The sequence below is a fragment of the Ursus arctos genome, unplaced genomic scaffold (assembly GCF_023065955.2).
Source record: "Ursus arctos isolate Adak ecotype North America unplaced genomic scaffold, UrsArc2.0 scaffold_13, whole genome shotgun sequence".
NCBI classification, from domain to species: Eukaryota; Metazoa; Chordata; class Mammalia; order Carnivora; family Ursidae; genus Ursus; species Ursus arctos.
The window spans coordinates 5,765,857-5,785,242 of NW_026622797.1; the positions used below are offsets into that span (position 1 = coordinate 5,765,857).

Genomic DNA, 19,386 nt, shown 5'->3' on the forward strand with positions numbered 1-19,386 from the left:
CTTATTTAGGCTCATTGTTCTTTTCTCAACTGAAAGGGAAATTTGATTTCATTTAGTCTCCTGCACTTTCACTTCATGATATGTGTCAAACAAGGCCCAGATTATTAGTGCCATTAGATCCTGCCTCCATCCAGGGTTACTTGTTCGGACCCACAATATGCAGCCTACCAATTTCCAGAAGGCTGCTGTTTGTTCGATCTAGCACAGTGTACGGTCCCAGCACAACTTCCCTAAGGCCTACAACCATGGGAAAGAGAACTAAAGAATCCCTTTGTGATAATTCCTGGTAGTCTAGATGGTTTTTATATGGGAAGATAAAATAGAAGAGGAAAAAACAAAAAAAAAGTTTGAAGATGCTTCAGATAGTTAAGTCTTGCAATGTACCATTAGCATTAGCAATTAATTTTAGTAGATCAATTCAGCAAATTTGAGCAGATTGATTTAGCAAATTAAAATATTAATCATGTCATTACATTATGATTAGGAATATGGCATTGCCCAAAGTAACTAAAATTAAAATCATTAATGATGGTAGAAACCATGTCTTTACTGTCATTGCTCCCAGTGGTGTGCTCTGAACGTGTAACAGCTGGCTCTCAGGGGAGGGGAACTCAGCTGAAGAGCATGTGTTGTTTTTTGTGCTGTAAAAACTCCCACCATGGCCAGTTTCAAGCTACCAATTTGAAGTCACTGAATGTGAAATTGGTAGAGAAGCACAGGATCTGCTCTCATAAGCCACAGGAAACTTTATGTTGTGACTTACTGTATCTTAACAGAATTTTGACTAATTCTATACAGATAGAAACACAGATTTCTCGGGGTGCCTGGGTGGCTCAGTCGGTTAAGCGTCTGCTTTCGGCTTGGGTCATGGTCCCTGGATCCTGGGATCGAGCCCCATGCAGGGCTCTCTGCTCAGCCCTGCTTCTCCCTCTCCTTCTGCCTGTCACTTCCCCGGCTTGTTCTCTCTCTCTTTCTCAAATAAATACATCAAATCTTTAAAAAAAATAGAAAACCCAAAAAACAAAACCATATTTCTCACATAGTATATATAATATAACTTGATTGGCCCTGTGAATACACAGGGTGTTCAAACGGTCTCTGGACTGCTCTGAAACTCTGACCACAGCTATGGTTTACTGTAACAGTGATGCACGTGTAATTCTGATTATGCATTTTACATCAGACAAGAGGTCATCTCTTTCATTCCGAAGGAAGTAAAAAGAAATAAGAAAATATAAACTAAGAAATGAATAGAATGATTCATTTTACTAAAGCTATTGAAACTCATTTTCCTCCTAGTTTTACAAGATTTCTGGCATCTATCATTGACATTTTTTTTCCTTTCACTTTCTCTTGTTCAAAATTACTTTCCCCCCACACCCCTTCTCCCCACTTACTGTTGCAAGGTCCGAAGCTATGACCAGCCTACTCAGTTGTATCAAAAAGCTTGTTCAGTGGCATGAATCAAGATGTCCCACGTTAGGGCAGCTTCACAGCTGGTTAGTTAATTGAGTGGCTCAAAATAGCATCAAAGAGCCAGATTATTTCCACCTTTCCTCTATTGCCTCTATCGGGGGTCAGCTGAATCCTCTCCTGATCACAAAATGGCTGCAGAAGCTCCAGAAATCACCAAGATATATAAATACCCAGAAGCAGAAAAATAAACTACTTTTTCTTTTTACCCTTTTTAACATCTAAGAAAATTCTTAGAATCACTCCCTCTCCTACTTTCCCCACAGAATTAAGTTAAAATCTCCTTAAGCAATGCAATCCAAATCACTAGCAACGAAACTCTATTTATCACAACCGCCTCTTACTATTTTTGTCCATTGGTGATAAGAGAGAGAATAGCTGCCAAAGTCACATTTTAAAAGGGTCTATTACAGACATCAATCAGATTAGATAGATAGTCATAAGAATTAGAAAGATAGTCATAAATAGACCATGATGTATTCAGAGAAGCTAGCTTGAAACAGTTTGTGCATTAGCTTCCTATAGCTGCTGTAACAACTTACCACAGGCACAAGTTTATCATCTTATAATTCTGGAGGTCAGAAGCCCAAAATGTGTCTTTTAAGATTTATTTTTATTTATTTGGGAGAGTGAGAGAGAGAGAGAGAGAGCATGCACAATTGGGGGGGAGGGGCAGAGAGAGAGAGGGACAAGCAGACTCCCCGCTGAGCAGGGAGCCTGGCTCAGGGCTCAATCCCAGGACCCTGAGATCCTGACCTGAGCCGAAGGCAGACACTTAACCAACTGAGCCACCCAGGCGCCCCCAAAATGTGTCTTAAAGGCTACAACTAAGGTGTTAGCAGAGCTGCACTGGTTCTGAAAGAATGTTTCCTTGTCTTTTCTGCTTACAGAAGCTGCCAGCATTATCTTAGCTGGCTCCTCCCTTCCTCTTTCCCTTCCCTCTTTCCTTTCCCTCCTTCCCATCCCCCCCTTCCCTCCCTCAAAGCACATCACCCCTCCTCTGCTTCCATCATCACATCCCTCTAACTTCAACCTTCTTGCCTCCCTTTTATAGTGACCAATTAGTGTGCTCACTGAGTCCACCCGAATAATCTAGGACAATCTCTCCACCTCAAGGCCCTTAACTTAATTACATTTGCCATGTAGGTAACGTATTCACAGGTTCTGCGGATTAGGATATTCACAGTTTCTTTGGGGGCCATTATTCAGTTTAGCTCTGTCGGGGGTTACAAAACAACACCCCTAACAAACCTAGAGGAAAATGATTACATTACTTCCAAAGTGAGACTTGAAATTGGACTGACTGAACTAAACACAAGAAAAATAATTGAGATTATTGCAGTCCTTCCCCTTGGCATGAACATGGCCTGATAAAGATTTATAATTTTATATTAAGGAAAGCACGACCGATATCCTTACATTAATGAAGGTATTTTCAATAATTTAAACTTTATACAAAAAATAGAATTTCATCAGCTAACTAAATTTAAAATGTTGGTGTGGAGTTTTACTTGGCTGCAGAACAGAGAGGAGTGGTGGAATGTGAGCCACCCAAGTGGGTGCTCGTAAGGAACGGTTGTATCAGAATTTGCATTTTATGCTGCCCTCTGCCTACCAATAGAGGGGCAAAATGATCAAAATCTAACCTTGGAAGATGTGCATTAAGCTCTAGAATGCCCCCAGAGTGCCATTAGATACATCGAAACCTTCCATGATTTAGATAGAGGAACTTTTAGGCTGAAACAAACAAACAAAAAACAAAGGCCTAAAAAATTGAAAACTGTAAGAGGAGAGATTCTCAAGAGCCTGTGACATTTAGATATGGACTCTACAACAGACGATCTTATAATATGACTTCTTCAATCAGGTATCATTTAATTTCTTCTACTTATAATTCCCGGGCTCCTTACAATGGGACAGAAATTAGACAGCCATTCACTAAACTTATCTCCACTTCATTAGGAGTTTACCACTGGATTCCTTCTCCCAGCCTTCTGTGAGGGTTTGGTTGACCATATAACTGCCTTCTAGACAATTCAGCATGGGAGCAAGTGATGGGAGCCCTCTTCAGGGCTGACCCAGGGATGTCCTTGTGTGGTTTTCATGTTCTTACCTCTTCCCCCAACTTGGAGCAGAGGGGCACAGGGAGCATGGAAGTCAGAGGAAGATGGTAGGAGTAGAGATGGGAGCAGAGATTGGCAAAACCACCAAACAAACACCTGTTTTCCCATTTACACAAGTGAAAATTAAGTTGTGCTTGCTCATAAGGCAAGCTCATTACACATCCGTGTAAATGTGAATGTTACAAGATGAACCCCTGCTTCCTTCCCACTTCTGCTTTGTTATCTCATGACTGGCTGTGAACGGCATGGAGGAACCTTGATGGAAATTACCTCTGGACTATTCTTTGCTGAACCTGACATGATTATCTTCCAGAAGAAAATCCAGGGGGTCCCTGCCTAATGGTGAGTTTGGGTTATTATATCTTACAGAGACTGAATGACAAGAAATAAGGAGCTGACATTCTAACACACTATATTAGGATTTCTTTTATTCATTGAAGGTTAAAAAAAGTACACCAGGAATCACCTTGAAAATGTTCCCATAACATAGACAAGGGGCATTAAATTAATTCTAGAAATTCAGCTGAGATTTTGAAATAGTGATAGTAAGGGAGAAAGGTTTCCAGATTTTACCCTACTTTTCAATTTACTTGCATCATTAAATATAGCACAATTTTCAGTGTAATGAACGTGATATTGTACAGAAATTAGATCTCAGTATTGAAAGATGAAAAAAGCAAGAGCAGTCAGACGTACCTGGAGAAAAAAAATGTTCTGCAAACCTCAGATAAATGCAAAGTGCCTGCAAGCAGGGTTTGTATGAAACAAATAGATGCAACCAGAGTCACTCTATTTCCAGCACAGATAAAAAATAAATTTCTCATCCTTAAATTATGTGCATTCTCATTTAAATCCACTGGAGCTTTTAAAGGATGCAGGCACCTTTCATACAAACCCAGTGGGTTAATTGTTCTTCTTGAGTGCGCTCTTTTGTAGGAAGCAGAGGAGGGTACTGTTATTTATCCTGCAGTTTTGATGAGAAATGACCTACCTATCCATTTCAGCAGGTATGCTATACTATTGGACAACCCGTAGCAGACCTGTCCTAGGGGGAGGCTTCTGGATCATCCTAAATTTGCTATGACATTTCTGCACCTGGTCCCTGTGTGCCCAGGCACGTGTCTCTTTCCTGAGGTTTCCAGCTGTGCAATGCTTTAGTCAGCCAACAAATACTTACTGAGTGTTCCCATGTGCTATAAACTTGGTGCTCTTGGCATGGGATGGGCACAATCTACTCTCCCCCAGAGGAGCTTACAGTTAAATGGAGAATAAAAACAAGTTAATGGATACCTATATGACACAAGAGTCTGATGGGGGAAACCTTGCCCACTGTCCTGTCAACAGGTAATTATAGCCCCCATATATAAGTAACGGTAGGACTCTGATGTGCTTTAAACATTTTTTTAGAACACTGTTTTCTCACCTGGCATCCATCTAGCTATGTGTTACCTCTTGCTCAATGGTATTACGAATGTTATTAATCATTTTATAAAATCATTCTATCAAAGCAATGCAATAGCTAGAAAGGTCACATTATATATAGCCATAATAGTTAAACTGCACCGGAATAATTTGTGGGAAAGTATAATATTCAATAATGTCTGTTATTACACAAACAAATTCTATTAACTGTGAAAACAGATGAGAGTGGCAGCTAGCACTGTAATTTTAAATATTCTGTATTGTATAAGTGTGAAATTAGCAGGGAGGAGGAAGGATTTACTTGACTATTGTCTGAAGTGGAAGGACATCAGTTGGCTAAACACATAGAATTTTTTCCTCTGGGTTTGAATTTCTCAATTCTTACATAAGGCTTCCAGTGAGATAAACTTTTATGTTGTTCCTCTTTATCAAACTGGTTAAAAAAAAAAAAGTCCTTTTGCTATTAATTATCTGAATTGGCCATCCATCTGCATTTCCTAAACAATCTCTGAGCTTTAACTTGGGCCCTTTGCATGAGTGTGGGGGACCCTCCTGGGCACATGGCCCTTGCCAGGCAGCTGCTTCCCAGACCAGCCCCGGAGGCCGCCAGGGAAAGAACCACCAACCCCCAAACCCTGAACAGCAGGAACTGAAGACTCAGCACTGCCTGTTTCTTTTCCCCACAAATCAAAGGCAAAGCCTCAAATTTGAAATTCAAGAGGAAAATCAGTCCTAACTGCGCTGATTTTTAATGCTCGCAGCAAACCTCATCCACATTTCACTCTCAAAATTACACGAAGTGATTTGCTTAAAACAGTGGTTTGTAGTGAGTATCAGAGAATCGCCGAAGATAAATAGAACTGCTTGGAAAGCTAAATAAAAGTGTTAACTTTTTCCTTGACTTCAAAACAAAATCTAGATGTTTTGTAATCCTTCAACAAGTAAAAATAAAAAGATGAAAAAAATCATTAAGATTGCTGAGAATGGTACCCCTTCAGGACAGACGCTCATGAAAATTTCTCCCTTCCCTCTTTATAGGACAAAGGTATTGAGGAAAAGGAAGCAGGAAATTATTTAAGCAAATTCAGTGTCAACTCATTATAAGTAAATCATGACCCAGGACAAATCTAAGGAGATCTCATTATTCCTAAATCTCTGACTTGACACACCGATTTTTAAAATGTTGAAAACGGTGAGGAAAATGGCAAATAATCCACAAAAGTGTGGGTTCAGTGCTGCAGTTAATTCTATTACATATAATAATGGATGACTCACTGGAGCAGGTAATTAGAATTGGCATGCAGCCTACTCAGTCAGATTTCAGCGAGTCTTGGGACATTTGTATCGGTGAGAAGCAAGTTCTACAAAGCTGTTCCACGAAGCATCAGACCCCCCCAGTTTTCACACCACAACCAGGAGGGCCCTCGCTGCTATTATCTCTTCTGGGTTATTCTTGGAATCTTGCCGTGAGGTGTCCACTCTGTCCTCAGGAAGGGCTATGAGTACCTTCACCAGTGAGGGAATCACAAAATTGAAACCCAGTAAGAACATGAGGCTACAAAGACTCAACTGGAGACAATGCACATTCTCTTGCTGAGTGACACATAATTATGAAATAGTCTATAATTATGAAATAATATGTCTATATGTTATTTAATCTGCTTCCCCTGTTCCTCATATTGCAAGTTCCATGAGAGCAGGGACTTATTTATCATTAATTCCAATTCCTCATACAGTGCACGTTACTGAACACTTAGTAGATGCTCAATGAATATTTGTTGAAAGTTAAAATGAATAGATGGGTTTCTGGTCCCATTCTTTTTAACATAATTTGAGTCCATTTTTCTTCCTGTGACCAGTAGCAGGCCTGTATCTAGCTGGGCCAAACAGAATTCAGATGGCTGGAAATAGCACCAGTAAACAAAGCCTGCCAACAGACCATCTACTTGGTTGCATATAACCATGCTTATAAAGTAAGAATTCTTCAAAGAAAAATTCAAATATTTAGGGGCATTAAAATGGATATTTATGAGATACCATCATGATAAAATTAAAAGTTAAAAAAAGGAAACTCAAATTTTTGGCACATCAAAGAAGGACACCTAACTCAGAATGATGGGAGACAGGCTCTCTCAAAGGAGGAAGGCAACCTATGCAGAGAGGGCAGGAGAGGAAAGAAGGGAGTGTTCATGAGTGTTTCCCTTGGAGAATTGCGGGCTTCAGGGTGGCTGAGGCTTAGGCTAGAAGGACCGGGCATCTGAGCCTGGACCCAGGAAAGGACCTGGGCTATGAAGGTCCCTGTCCTCAATTTCAATTTCATCAAGGAGTAAGTAGAAATATGCTAATCAGGGGGCTGAGAAATTGGAAAGAGAAATGAGATAATTAGAAGATAGACATACAAAGCATAAGTAAAAGATTTGAAGTGGGTGTGAAGAAGAGCCCATGATCAAGAATAGCTCCTGTCTTCTATCTTCAGTACTGTGCTCATGTGCTGTCAAGCAACACAGATGGGGGGCAACAATGGAGGGCTAGTCTGTGATTGGGGAAAGGGATGGGGGCATATGACAGCATGATTTCCATAATGGACATACCAAGTTCTGAATAGCCACTGTGTACCACCCAAGTGAAGTGGAGATGACCAGGAGATATCTAGATGAGTGAGCTGGGAACTTATGAGACACTCTAGGCTGAGGTGGTAGATCACCAGGGAGAGCATTTACAGTGAGCAGGAAGAGGCCCAAGGACCATATGCTGGGCAAAAGAGGGAAGAACCCTTACAAAAAGCCTAAAGAAAGAGCAAGGCAATGAGATGATCAGACTATGAAGCCACTGAGGGAGGGGTGCAGGCAGGAAGGTAACTGAAGCCATGGCTGATGACAACAAGGATTTGGAGAAAACAACCAGAATTTATTGTAGGCATTTTGTCGATTGATGGTGGCAGAAAAGTTAGAGGCACTGGACAGTAAAAAGCAGGTGTAACATTTTTTCTTCTTCTTTCCAAATGTGACGTTTTTAGAACAGTTGTAATACTAAGCTTGGATGGCAAAATATTATTCAAAAGCAATGGGCCTTTCAGAATAAAATACTGAAAAGGGAAAAAAATTGTCTAGGTGATTTGTTATTCTTTAGTAAATAAAAGTAAAAATATGTCAAAACTAAAAAAGATTACTGTAAGTCAGAGCCAGGAAATAACTAAACTGTGATCCTAATGCAGGCTGTTGGACTCAAGGCAACCAGTCTGTAGAATATCCACTGCTGAAACTGACTTGGGTTCATTTCTATTAATTTCAATAAAAAGAACTTGTCTCTTAAACTATATATATGAATCAGATTGTGGGGGATATGCATGGTTGGTTTTATTTTTATTGTTTTTATGAGGGTGACAAAGAATGGAGGATAGTTCAAGAGCAATTCCAAGTTGTGTGTGTGTGTGTGTGTTTAACAATTGGTTCACAGCTCCATATGTTGTAGGATTTCTCCTCTCCCCCCATAACTGACAAGGTGACCGGTATATTCACATAAGAAATATTTTCACATTCATAAACAAGTTGTGCTAATTATCAAAACTGTTTTAATTAAATTTTGTAACAGCTGGCCTGTGCTCTTGGCATTCAGCCTTAAGATTGCACCATTCCCTGAAATGGTAGAGACTGGAAGTATGATGTTTTCTTTATGTTGTTATCCTGACAGTTTAAATGAAGGGCAACTTGTTTCTGAATAATTATTTACCATAATTAGGATCCTCTAAGGATTTCTATTTTTTGCCAATAAAAAGACGTCTATCTTGTCAAAGAGGTCTGAAATGCCCATGGTCCTCACTTTGCTCTAGTTGAGAAGGTCTTGTTTATCTTGAGAAAATTTAGACTTGAAGTTCCTAAGTTATTGCTTTTAGCACAGAAGTCAATGTCTATCAGCAAAAGAGGGAGAATTCAGGAAATATGACAGTGGCATAGTTTCGAATCTTTCCTAATCCTCTCATAAAAACAGACAGAGAAAGCAACCAGGACAGCAAAGCTGAAGCACATATACAGAATCTTCAACTAAACTGTGTGCAAGGTAACTGGTGGCCCTTAGAATCAGCATGGGTGGGGCAAACAGCTAACACCTGTGTGACATCAGCAGCTGCGCAGGAGGAGACAGAGGAAGGCAAAGGGTGTCTCCTGAACCAAGGACTGGAACTACACCAGCAGATGCTGGAAGCAACGTGGGGCAACCTGTGAAGCTAGGAGAGCTTTGTGTCACTTCAGTTTGTGGGTAGTGACAGGGGTCTGAGAGAGTCTGAAAGGGTTCTTGAATCCAAAATATCCCCAGTTCCTTTCCAGTATAAAGCTTTCTCCTGAGGAATAGAATCCAAACTGAGCAGAGTGGCACCAGGTCAGAGGAGGAAAGGAAAGACAATGTCCACTTAACAGAAGGGCAAAGTGGGAGAAAAAACAGATCATAAAAAGTACAATGACATTTTTAAAACCATTTTGTAGAGATGGGAGAGGAAATTCTAGAGCTGTGAAGCTAGAAAAGCTAACTTGACCTATCCCTCCTCTCTAAAAGAGCACAGAGATAGGAAATAATTGTCAAGTCCCCTACAAAATCATAATTTAAAAAAAAGAGACTAAGGAGCATAATAGTGTCTTTACAGATAATAAAAGCATACTAACAAGATATATTCCCATATAAAAGAACTGGTAAACTAATGTTTAAAAAAAAAAAAGATAGGTTTTAAGTGATAGAAGGCATTTTAAAAAATAGAATCATAAAACAATAAAAAATGAAGTGTCAAAAAAATTTGAAATGTAAAAAAAAATTCGGAAATGAAGCCTAAATTGGGAAAACAAACAAACAGAAAGAATAGTTACAGCAAATAATATTTTAAGAAAAACAGACGATGCAAAAGGAGGAAAATTTTAAATATAAAATAATCCACAGTGATAGAACAGGGTTTAGAGAGAGCGATAGATGAAGACAGGAAAAGAGACTCAACCACAGACAGATTCCTGGAGAGGAAACCCAGAGCAGTAGAACAGGCCATGTACTAAAATATTATAATTCAAAAAAAGTTCCTTAAAAATGACAACTCAAAGCTACATATTGAGAGGGAGAATCATATTCCCCAAAAATGTAATACTAAAAACCAACACTGGAGCTTATTTAAAAAAAAAATTACCAGGCCTAACCTAAAAAAAAAGGCAAATAAGTCCATTCAAAATTATTATTTTGCTTATAAAACCTTTCATCATGCTTTTTGACAATGTTTTATACCAGAAGAAATGGGGTAACTCCAGGGGGAAAAATGTGAACCACAGATTTTATATCCAGCTATAATAACCTCCCAACAATAAAGCATCAAAATAAATCTATTAAGGAATATTCAGCAACTCAGGGGATATTGATTGCATGAACACTTTCTAAGAACTCTGTTGAATAAGGAGCTCAGGCAACCAAATGTCTGGAGAGGCACTGCCATAAGGATTGAGATGAGGATTAGATAAATATTTACCTGCCAAATTAGGAGTAAGTCATAGGTATAAGGAAGGAAGAATGTTATGTAATGGCTATGTGCTTTGGCAACATGATATAGTGTAAGTATAAAAAACAGGGGAAAGGAGAATGGGGAACGCATGTGAAAAACAGATAAACCTGCTGATTGCCCCATGGCCATCACATAAAGGAATATTACTTCAAATCAGATGCTGTGTGCAACAAGTAATGTACAGGAGCCTGAATTTGATTGTTACTGTTATACTTAATATAGCATCAGGTGAAAAAGAGGATGAAAATAGACATTTTAAAAGTAGAAGTGAAAAGAAACTCACTAATAAAATGTTTGCTCGGTTAAACAGAAAAAGAGGGAAAGATGTAAAAATGATCCAGAATTATAAAAAGTGGTAACTCTCTCAATTATATACCATCCTCTCTTCAAAATAATACTACATTTCTTTTATTCAGGGTTCCATCAACTTCAACAACCACCTAGAATGTTTTCTCATTTTTTATATTTGTCACATTATATTTTTAAACTCAGATGGTAAGGATGTAGGGCATTTCTTAAAGAAAGACAAGTGCAGAAATATTAAAATTTTATCTCTTTTCTTTGGAACTTTAACCTCCTGTTAATAGCAAATATGAACTGAAGAACACAAAGAAGACCCTTACTTTTTGGAGACTTTTTTCTAGACCACCTCATAATGATCCATATTGTGGCCAGCTCTTAGGACATATGAACGTTATAAATAATTGGTGTTATTTAATAACTTTATGTGAGCACAAATACAGGCACAGTGAAAACCTGATTACAAACTTTGCTCTCAGAATTTCTTTTCCATGAAGCTGGAATTGTTAGTTCATTCATATTTATATTCATCATCAAGTACAAATTTTTACGTACATAGGTATGGACATAATAGCTCAATCATGATTAGTGGTAAGTTTATACTTTTATATGCTGATGTATGTCTGATTTTAAACTTTATTCAAATGATATGCTCAATAGGGTCAATATAGTGAAAAATAGACCAGGTATAACCATTTGAAGCAAAAACCAAACAAACAAAAAATCTAAACCAAACAAACAGGAAAAAAACCAAAAAACAAAAACCAACAACAGTTCTCCTGGCCATGAGAAGTTTTCTAGATGAGAAAAATTTTGAATACATTTTGGGATAAAACATATATTTGATTTCAGTTTCATATTAGGCAAGATACCTAAAATAACAAGAAATTTATATTGACCTATTCCTATTGACTTTATGAAATACTACCAAAACATTTAAGTTTAATAGAAGAGAAAGGGACAGACCTAAATAACTTCAAAATTAGTTCACATTACCCAGCATATATAAAGATACTAGAACTTATAAAAATATGGAATTCTAATATATTTCAACTTCAAAAATTTACATTTATTAAAGTCAAACTAAATAGCTAGTGTATAGTTTTCAATGAAAAATAAATGTTGGTACTTCTAGCTTTCCTATAAAATAAACAAAAGATAGAAATGCTGTCATTCTGTAATTTTCCTGTGTTACTTATATCATTAAGAAAAATCATTAGATTCTTTAGGTAGTTTGTTTTATCTAAACCTCACATTCATCTTTAGAGTCATCAATTAATGGAAATCCATTCAAAGTATTTTTTCAAGGATTTTACAAGTTTGTTATTACAAAAATACTTCCAGTTCTGTAAACAAGTTTGGCATCAATTTTTCAGAATTAAGTCACTGAAACTGGTGGCGGACTTGAAGAATTAAAAAAAAAAAAAAGAAATCTAGACTCTGGCATTGAGTATACTGCCACACAAGACTCACTTTAGCCTTTCTTCACCATTTCTTCTCAATGCTGCTAAAACAAAATGACTAGTTTATTGGACTTGGACTTCAGTGAGTAGCTTTTCCACAGTCATCTCACTTCTTCTCCCTTTCTCCATAAGCACAATTATTGACTGAGGAACAAATTACATCTAGTCCCTCTTAAAAAATTGTAAAAAAAAAGGTATGTCAGGGAAAAGTCAAGTAACACTGTCATATTTGAAAGAAACAGGCAATAGAAGTTAACTGTTCAGTGACACCCAGAGAATCTGGACACATCACACTGGAGAACACGCGCTGGCTTGCTGAGGGGCTGTGGGCTTTGTCTTAGGGGTGATTCAGTTCTCACACCAGATATTCCTAGAATACCACCTGATGCTTCCCACAAAGCAATATTCACCTTTTTAGTCTTATTTAATAGGAGGGAAACAAGGAACATCAGAGAAAAAGAAAAGAAACAGAAGATATTGTATAGGTTATGTCCTCTATCTTTGCTAACAATTCAACCTAGCAAACGTTTATAAAAAGTTACTATGAGAGAGTAACATCACCAAGGTGGCAACATAGGTCATTCCTTATTTTGCTACCCCTCACGAGAAGAGCAAGAAACATCTATTCCTGAGTAAGACACAACTGAGAGAATCCTAGGACATAATAGTGAGGCTGAAGTAGCTCCCTATACCTCAGAGACTAGGACAGAGTGCACTGGAAGGGTGAGAGAAGCAGCTACATGTTGACAGCATTACCCCTTTCCTAGGCCAGTGTGGCACCATGTGGAGAGGTCTCCCTTGAGCCTCTGGTTCCTCCAACAGAAAAAGAAAACCCAGGGGGAATATCCAGCTCCCCCTTCACAGTATTGAGGGTTACTTTGTTGGAGTCTCTACTATGATCTTGTACCATGAGGACTGTATGAAAATCTGTAGTGGCTGGCCACTGGGTATTTGATTGTGACAGAGAAGAAGGTAGGGACTTGGAATAGCCAGTATACAGATCTTGACAAACTGAGTTCATATCTGCAGTGACCAAGTAGTAATCCGAACAAGAAGTATTGCTCATCTGCAGAACCAATTCAGGGGTGCACCCTGATCAAGGAACTTGGCAGAGTGCAGACTGGCCTGATTCAGATCCTCAAATGAGGAGTTCTGCCAGCTCTAGAGCCCAGTTTGCCCATGCCTAGCCAAGGTTCTGAGTACAGACCACCCACTGTGGAAAGTGCCTATTAGCCCCATCTGAGCAGATGGATTGGCAACAACAACTGAAAGCTACGTAGCCCAGTGGCATGGAACCAAAAGGGGGATAAGCAAAACAGGTCACTACCAGAGCAAAACCTCTAACAGGTGTGGAGTCTTCCTGCCCTATGAGGCAGGGGGATTAATTCAGAGATAAGACTGAGGGTAGCTCCTGGCCCCTCCCAACTGGAAAAACTGTTTGGGAAATTGAGAGGGATAAAAACTTTCCTGGACAAACAAAAACTGAGTGAGTTCATTACCACCAGACCAGCCTTACGAGAAATGCTAAAGGGAATTCTCTGGGTGGAAGTAAAAGAACACTAATTAACATCAATAAAAATGCATAAAGGTAGCATAAGTCTCACTGGTGATGATAAATATGTAGTCATAGTTAGAATCTGTGATGTGGTAATAGTGGTACATAACTCAAAACTCTGGTTTAAAAGTTTAAAAAATGATTATAGCAAAAAATAACTATAAATACAATAATCTGTAATTAGTTATACAATATAAAGAAACAGAGATTATAACCGCAATAATCTAAAATGTGAGAGGGAGAAGAAGCAAAAATGCAAAGCATGTGAATTCTAGTGAAAAGAATTGAATATGGGGTTATAAGTTTAAGATACCGTATATAATTACAAGAAAAAAATCTTACGGTAATTACACAAAAGAATATCATAAAGAGGGGCGCCTGGGTGGCTCAGTCAGTTAAGTGACTGACTTCAGCTCAGGTCATGATTCCGGGGTTCTGGGATAAAGCCCCGCATTGGGCTCCCTGCTCAGCGGGGAGCCTACTTCTCCCTCTCTCTCTGCCACTCCCTCTGCTTGTGCTCTGCTGCTCTCTCTGTGTCGAATAAACAGGTAAAATCTTAAAAAAAAAAAGAGAGAAAAAAGAATATCACAAAGAAGTCAAAACATACTGATACCAAAAGATGAGAGAGAGAGATTGAGAGAGAGCGAGAGAGGGAAAGAAAAAACAAGGAACAATGGATCCACAAAACAACCAGAAAACAATGAACAAAATGGCAATAAGTGCTTAACTAGCAATAATTAAATGTAAATGGATTAAATTCTCCTATGGAAAGACATAGAATGGCTGAGTGGATTAAAAATAACAATAACAACAATGAACAGTATGCTGCCACACAAGACTCACTTTAGCCTTAAAAATACAAACACAATGAGAGTGAAGTGATGGGAAAAGATATTTTAAGCAAATGGTAACAACAACAACAACAACAACAAAAGGCAGGAGGAACTATACTTAGACAAAATAGACTTTAAAATAAAAAAGCTAAAAGAGACAAAGGTCATTATATAATGACAAAGGGGTCAATATATCAAGATGATATAACAATTGTAAATATTTATGCACCCAATATCAGAGCACCTGAATATATACAGTAAAAACAAACAGAGCTAAAAGGAGAAATAAACAGTAGTACAATAATAATTGCAAACTCTCAACAATGGATAAACCATACAGAGAATCAACAAGGAAACAGTGGATTTGTAATGTAATACTATATACCAAATGGCCATAAGAGACATATACAGAACATTCTGTCCAACAACAGAATACATATTCTTCCCAAGAGCACATGGAATATTTTCTAGTATAGACCATATATTAGGCCACAAAATAAAACTTTACAAATTCAAGAAGACTGAAATCAAACATGTAGACATTAAATAACACTCTCCTGAACAGCCAATGGATCAAAGAAGAAACCGAAAGGTAAATTAAAAAGTTTACTGAGACAAATGAAAATGGAAACACAACATGCCAGAACTTATGGGGTGCAGCAAAAGCAGTTTTACGTGGGAAGTTCATAGCAGTAAATGCCCACATTAAGAAGCAAGAAAGGTCTCAAGTAAAGAGCTTAACTCTTCACCTTAGGAAACTATAAAAAGAACAAACTGAGGCCAAAGTTAGCAGAAGAAAGGAAATAATAAAGATTAGAGCAGGAAAAAAGAGAAAGGACTCAAATTAACCAAATTATAACTGAAAAAGGAGACATTGCAACTGATACCACAAAAATCCAAAGGATCCGAAGAGGCTACTATATGCCAACAAACTCAACAACCTAGAAGAAATGGAAAATTTTTTAGAAACATACAACTTACTAAGACCAAATCAAGAAGAAATAGAAAATCTGAATAGACCAGTTACTAGTAAAAAGATATAATCAGTAATAAAAAAATCTCTCAATAAAGAAAAGCCCAGGACCAGAATTCTTCATTCGTAAATTTTACCAAACATTTGAAAAATAATTAACACCAATCCTTTTCAAAATCTTCCAAAAAATCAAAGAGGATGGAACACTGCCAAACTCATTTTGTGAAGCCAGGATTATCCTAATACCAAAACCGGAAGAGGATACTACTAGAAAATAAAACTACAGGCCAATATCCCTAACGAATACAGATACAAAAAAACTCAATATGTAGTAGCACACTGAATTAAACAGCACATTAAGGGGATCATTTGCCATGATCAAATGGGATTTATCCCTGGGATGCAAGGATGATTCGACATAAACAAATCACTCAATGTAATGAATTCTATTAATAGAATGAAAGAAATGAAACGTATGCTTATCACAATAATGGAAAAAAGAAGAAACATTCCACAAAACTCAACATCCATTCATGATAAAAACTGAACGAATTAGGCATAGAAGGAACAAATCTCAACATTAATAAAGACCATATACGACATGACCAAAGCTTACATCATACTCAGTGGAAAAAGGATGAAAGTTTTCTTCTAAATTTAGGAACAAGACAATTCTCACCACTCCTATTCAACATGATATTGGAGGTCCAAGTTAGAGCAATCAGGCAAGAAGAAAAGTAAAGTGTATCAGAATTGAAAAGAAAGAAGGAATATGGTCTCTATTTGCAAATGACACATTTTTATATGAACAAAATCCTAGGGAGGAGTTAAGATGCTGGAATAATAAGGGGACTCTGAGCTTGCCTCCTCCCTCGAACACAGCTAGATCAACATCAAATCATTTTGAACAAGTAGGAAATTGATCTGAGGATTAAGAAAACAATGTGCACAACTGGAGGGAGAGAATGTGGCAGCTGCAAGGTTCAGGGATGAGAACTGGGGGCCAGAAAAGCTAGGGTGCCAAGAAGGGGACGGAGACCTTTTTGCAGAGAGAAGTCAGGGAAAGAGCAAGAGAGCAGGAGAGAGAGCAACGTGTGGGGTTCATGCAAGACACCATGGTGTGGGGATCCCCTGGGTCACACAGGGAGAGAACACCCCCTTTCCTGGAGTACATTTGAAAGAGGCTATATTGCCTCTCCAAAGACAAAAGGTCCGCTGGGCATCACTGAGCGGCTCTTCAACAGCAGGCGACAGAGGCACATACAGAGAGCAAATAACCTGGTCGCAACTTTTTGCTGTGTGCAGCCCTGCAACTGCTTTTCTGGGACAGAACAGTGCTGGCTGCAGCACTGTGAGGCTCTTCTCCTCCAGGGGAGGGAAGCAGGTCGGTGCCTTGTGGGTCCTTTAAGACTTGGGGTTTTGAATCCCAGCTGCAGCCAGAGATAAAACACAGGAGAACTGTGGTACCAGGCATGCCTATGGCCAGGCACAGACTGGTTAAGGGCAGGGATCTGACAAAAGCCTGGGACACAGAAGGGGAGATTGTTCGCTTTTTTCTGAGGGCCTCCTGAATAGCAGCCACTGAGAGTTCCCCTCCCTAGGGTTGAGAGGACAGGATGATGCATTCTTCACCCGTCTCACCTGCCCACTAACACAGTTGGACTTCAGAAAGTAATATACTGCCTTCAGTGGGGTCTAGAGTTGCTTACACCAAACCCTACCCCTTGCACCTGGCAGGGGTAGCTTTAGGGCAGATCTGACTGTGAGCCAGCACAGTGGGCCTCTCCCCCAGGGGACCAGTACAGGCCCCCTGCATGTACCAAGTCTACTGATCATAGAGTGTTCCAAAGTGTCAGCTTCAGTTCTGGTGGAAATAGGACAAGGCTTTCTTTTTCAGAATTTTTTAAATTTTTTATTTTTAATTTAATTAAATTATTTTTTTCTTTGGAATCAGGTTTATAGTTTTTTGTTTGTTGGTTGGTTGGTTGGTTGCTTTGTTTCAGGATGCTTTTTTAAAAAAAAATGTTTATCTTAACAAAAAAATCAAAGCACACCTAGTTAAAGGTCTAAACACTCCCCACAGCAGGCAAGGAGGAACTCTACAGAACCTGACCTGTGGGAAAGAGGAGGCGAAACACAACAGCAGAGTGCACATAACATACACCAGAAACACTGAAGTGCCAGGCCCTGGACAGTTAGGGCCCCTTCTTAATATAGTATTACTCTCAGGAGCAGGAAACATAACAAGCTTTTATAATACCCAAAAGACAGAAACTTTGACATAATGACAAAATGGAGGAATTCTCCCCAAAAGAAGGATCAAGAAGAAATCACAGCCAGGCATTTCCTCAAAACAAATACAAACAATACAATTGAACAAGAATTTAGAATTACAGTCATAAGAATACTAGCTGAACTTTAAAGAAGCATAGAAGACATCAGAGAAACCCTGGCTGCAGAGATAAAAGACTAGTTAGGCCAAAATAAAAAATGCTATACCTGAGATGCAAAACTGCTGGATGTAATCACAATGAGATGGAAAAAGAAGAGGATTGAATAGGTGATATAGAAGACAAAATTATGGAAAATAATTAAGCTGAAAAGAAGAGGGAAAGAAAATTATTAGATCATGAATATAGACTTAGGGAACTCAGCAATTCCACAAAGCACAATGTCTATATAACAGAAGTCCCAGAAGAAGAGTGAGAGAAAAGGGCAGAAGGCTTATTAGAACAAATTATAGCTGCGAACTCCTTATCTGAGGAAGGAAACAGGCATTCAAGTCCAAGAGGCACAGAAAACTCCCTTCAAAATCAACAAAAATATGTCAACCCCAAGACATTTCATAGTGAAATTGGCAAAATACAAAGATAAAGAGAATTCTGAAAGCAGCTAGGGACAAAAGATCCTTAAACTACAAGGGTAGAGACATAAGGTTAGCAGCAAACCTGTCCACAGAGACTTGGCAGGCCAGAAGATAGTGGCATGATAAATTCAACATAATAAATGGGAAAGACATGCAGCCAAGAATACTATATCTAGCAAGGTTGTCATTCACAATAGGAGAGATAAAGAGTTTCTAAGACAAGCAAAAACTAAAGCGCTTCATGAACACTAAACCAGCTCTGCAAGAAATATTAAAGGGGACACTTTGAGTGGGAAAGAGAGACCAAAAGCTCAATGAAACTAGAAAGAAAGAATTAACAAAATTGATACACCCCTAGCCAGACTTATCAAAAAGAAAGGAGAAAGGACCCAAATAAATAAAATCACAAATGAAAGAGGAGAGATCACAACCAACACTGTAGAAATTCAAACAATTATAAGAGAATATTATGAGCAATTGTATGCCAACAAATTGTGCAATCTGGAAATAATGGATACATTCCTTGAAACATAAATTACCAAAACTAAAGCAGGAAGAAATAGAAAATTTGAACAGACCAATAACCAGGAAAGAAATTGATTTGGTAATCAAAAATCTCCCAACAAATAAAAGTCCAGGGCCCTAAGGCTTCCCAGGAAAATTCTATCAAACATTTAAAAAATAATTAATGCCTATTCTTCAGAAGTTATTCCAAAAAATAGAAAAGGGAGGAAAACTTCCAAACTCATTCTACAAGGCCAGCATTACCTTGATTCCCAAAACAGACAAAGACCCTACTAAAAAGGAGAATTACAGACCAATATCCCTGATAAACATGGATGTAAAAATTC

At 38.4% G+C, this 19,386-nt stretch overlaps 1 protein-coding gene across 2 annotated transcripts in view; it reads right to left on the reverse strand.

Moving 5' to 3' along the window:
• PACRG (parkin coregulated) overlaps window positions 1–19,386 on the reverse strand; it is a 497,419-nt gene that overhangs the window by 237,645 nt on the left and 240,388 nt on the right. The gene's annotated exons all lie outside the window — the stretch shown is intronic.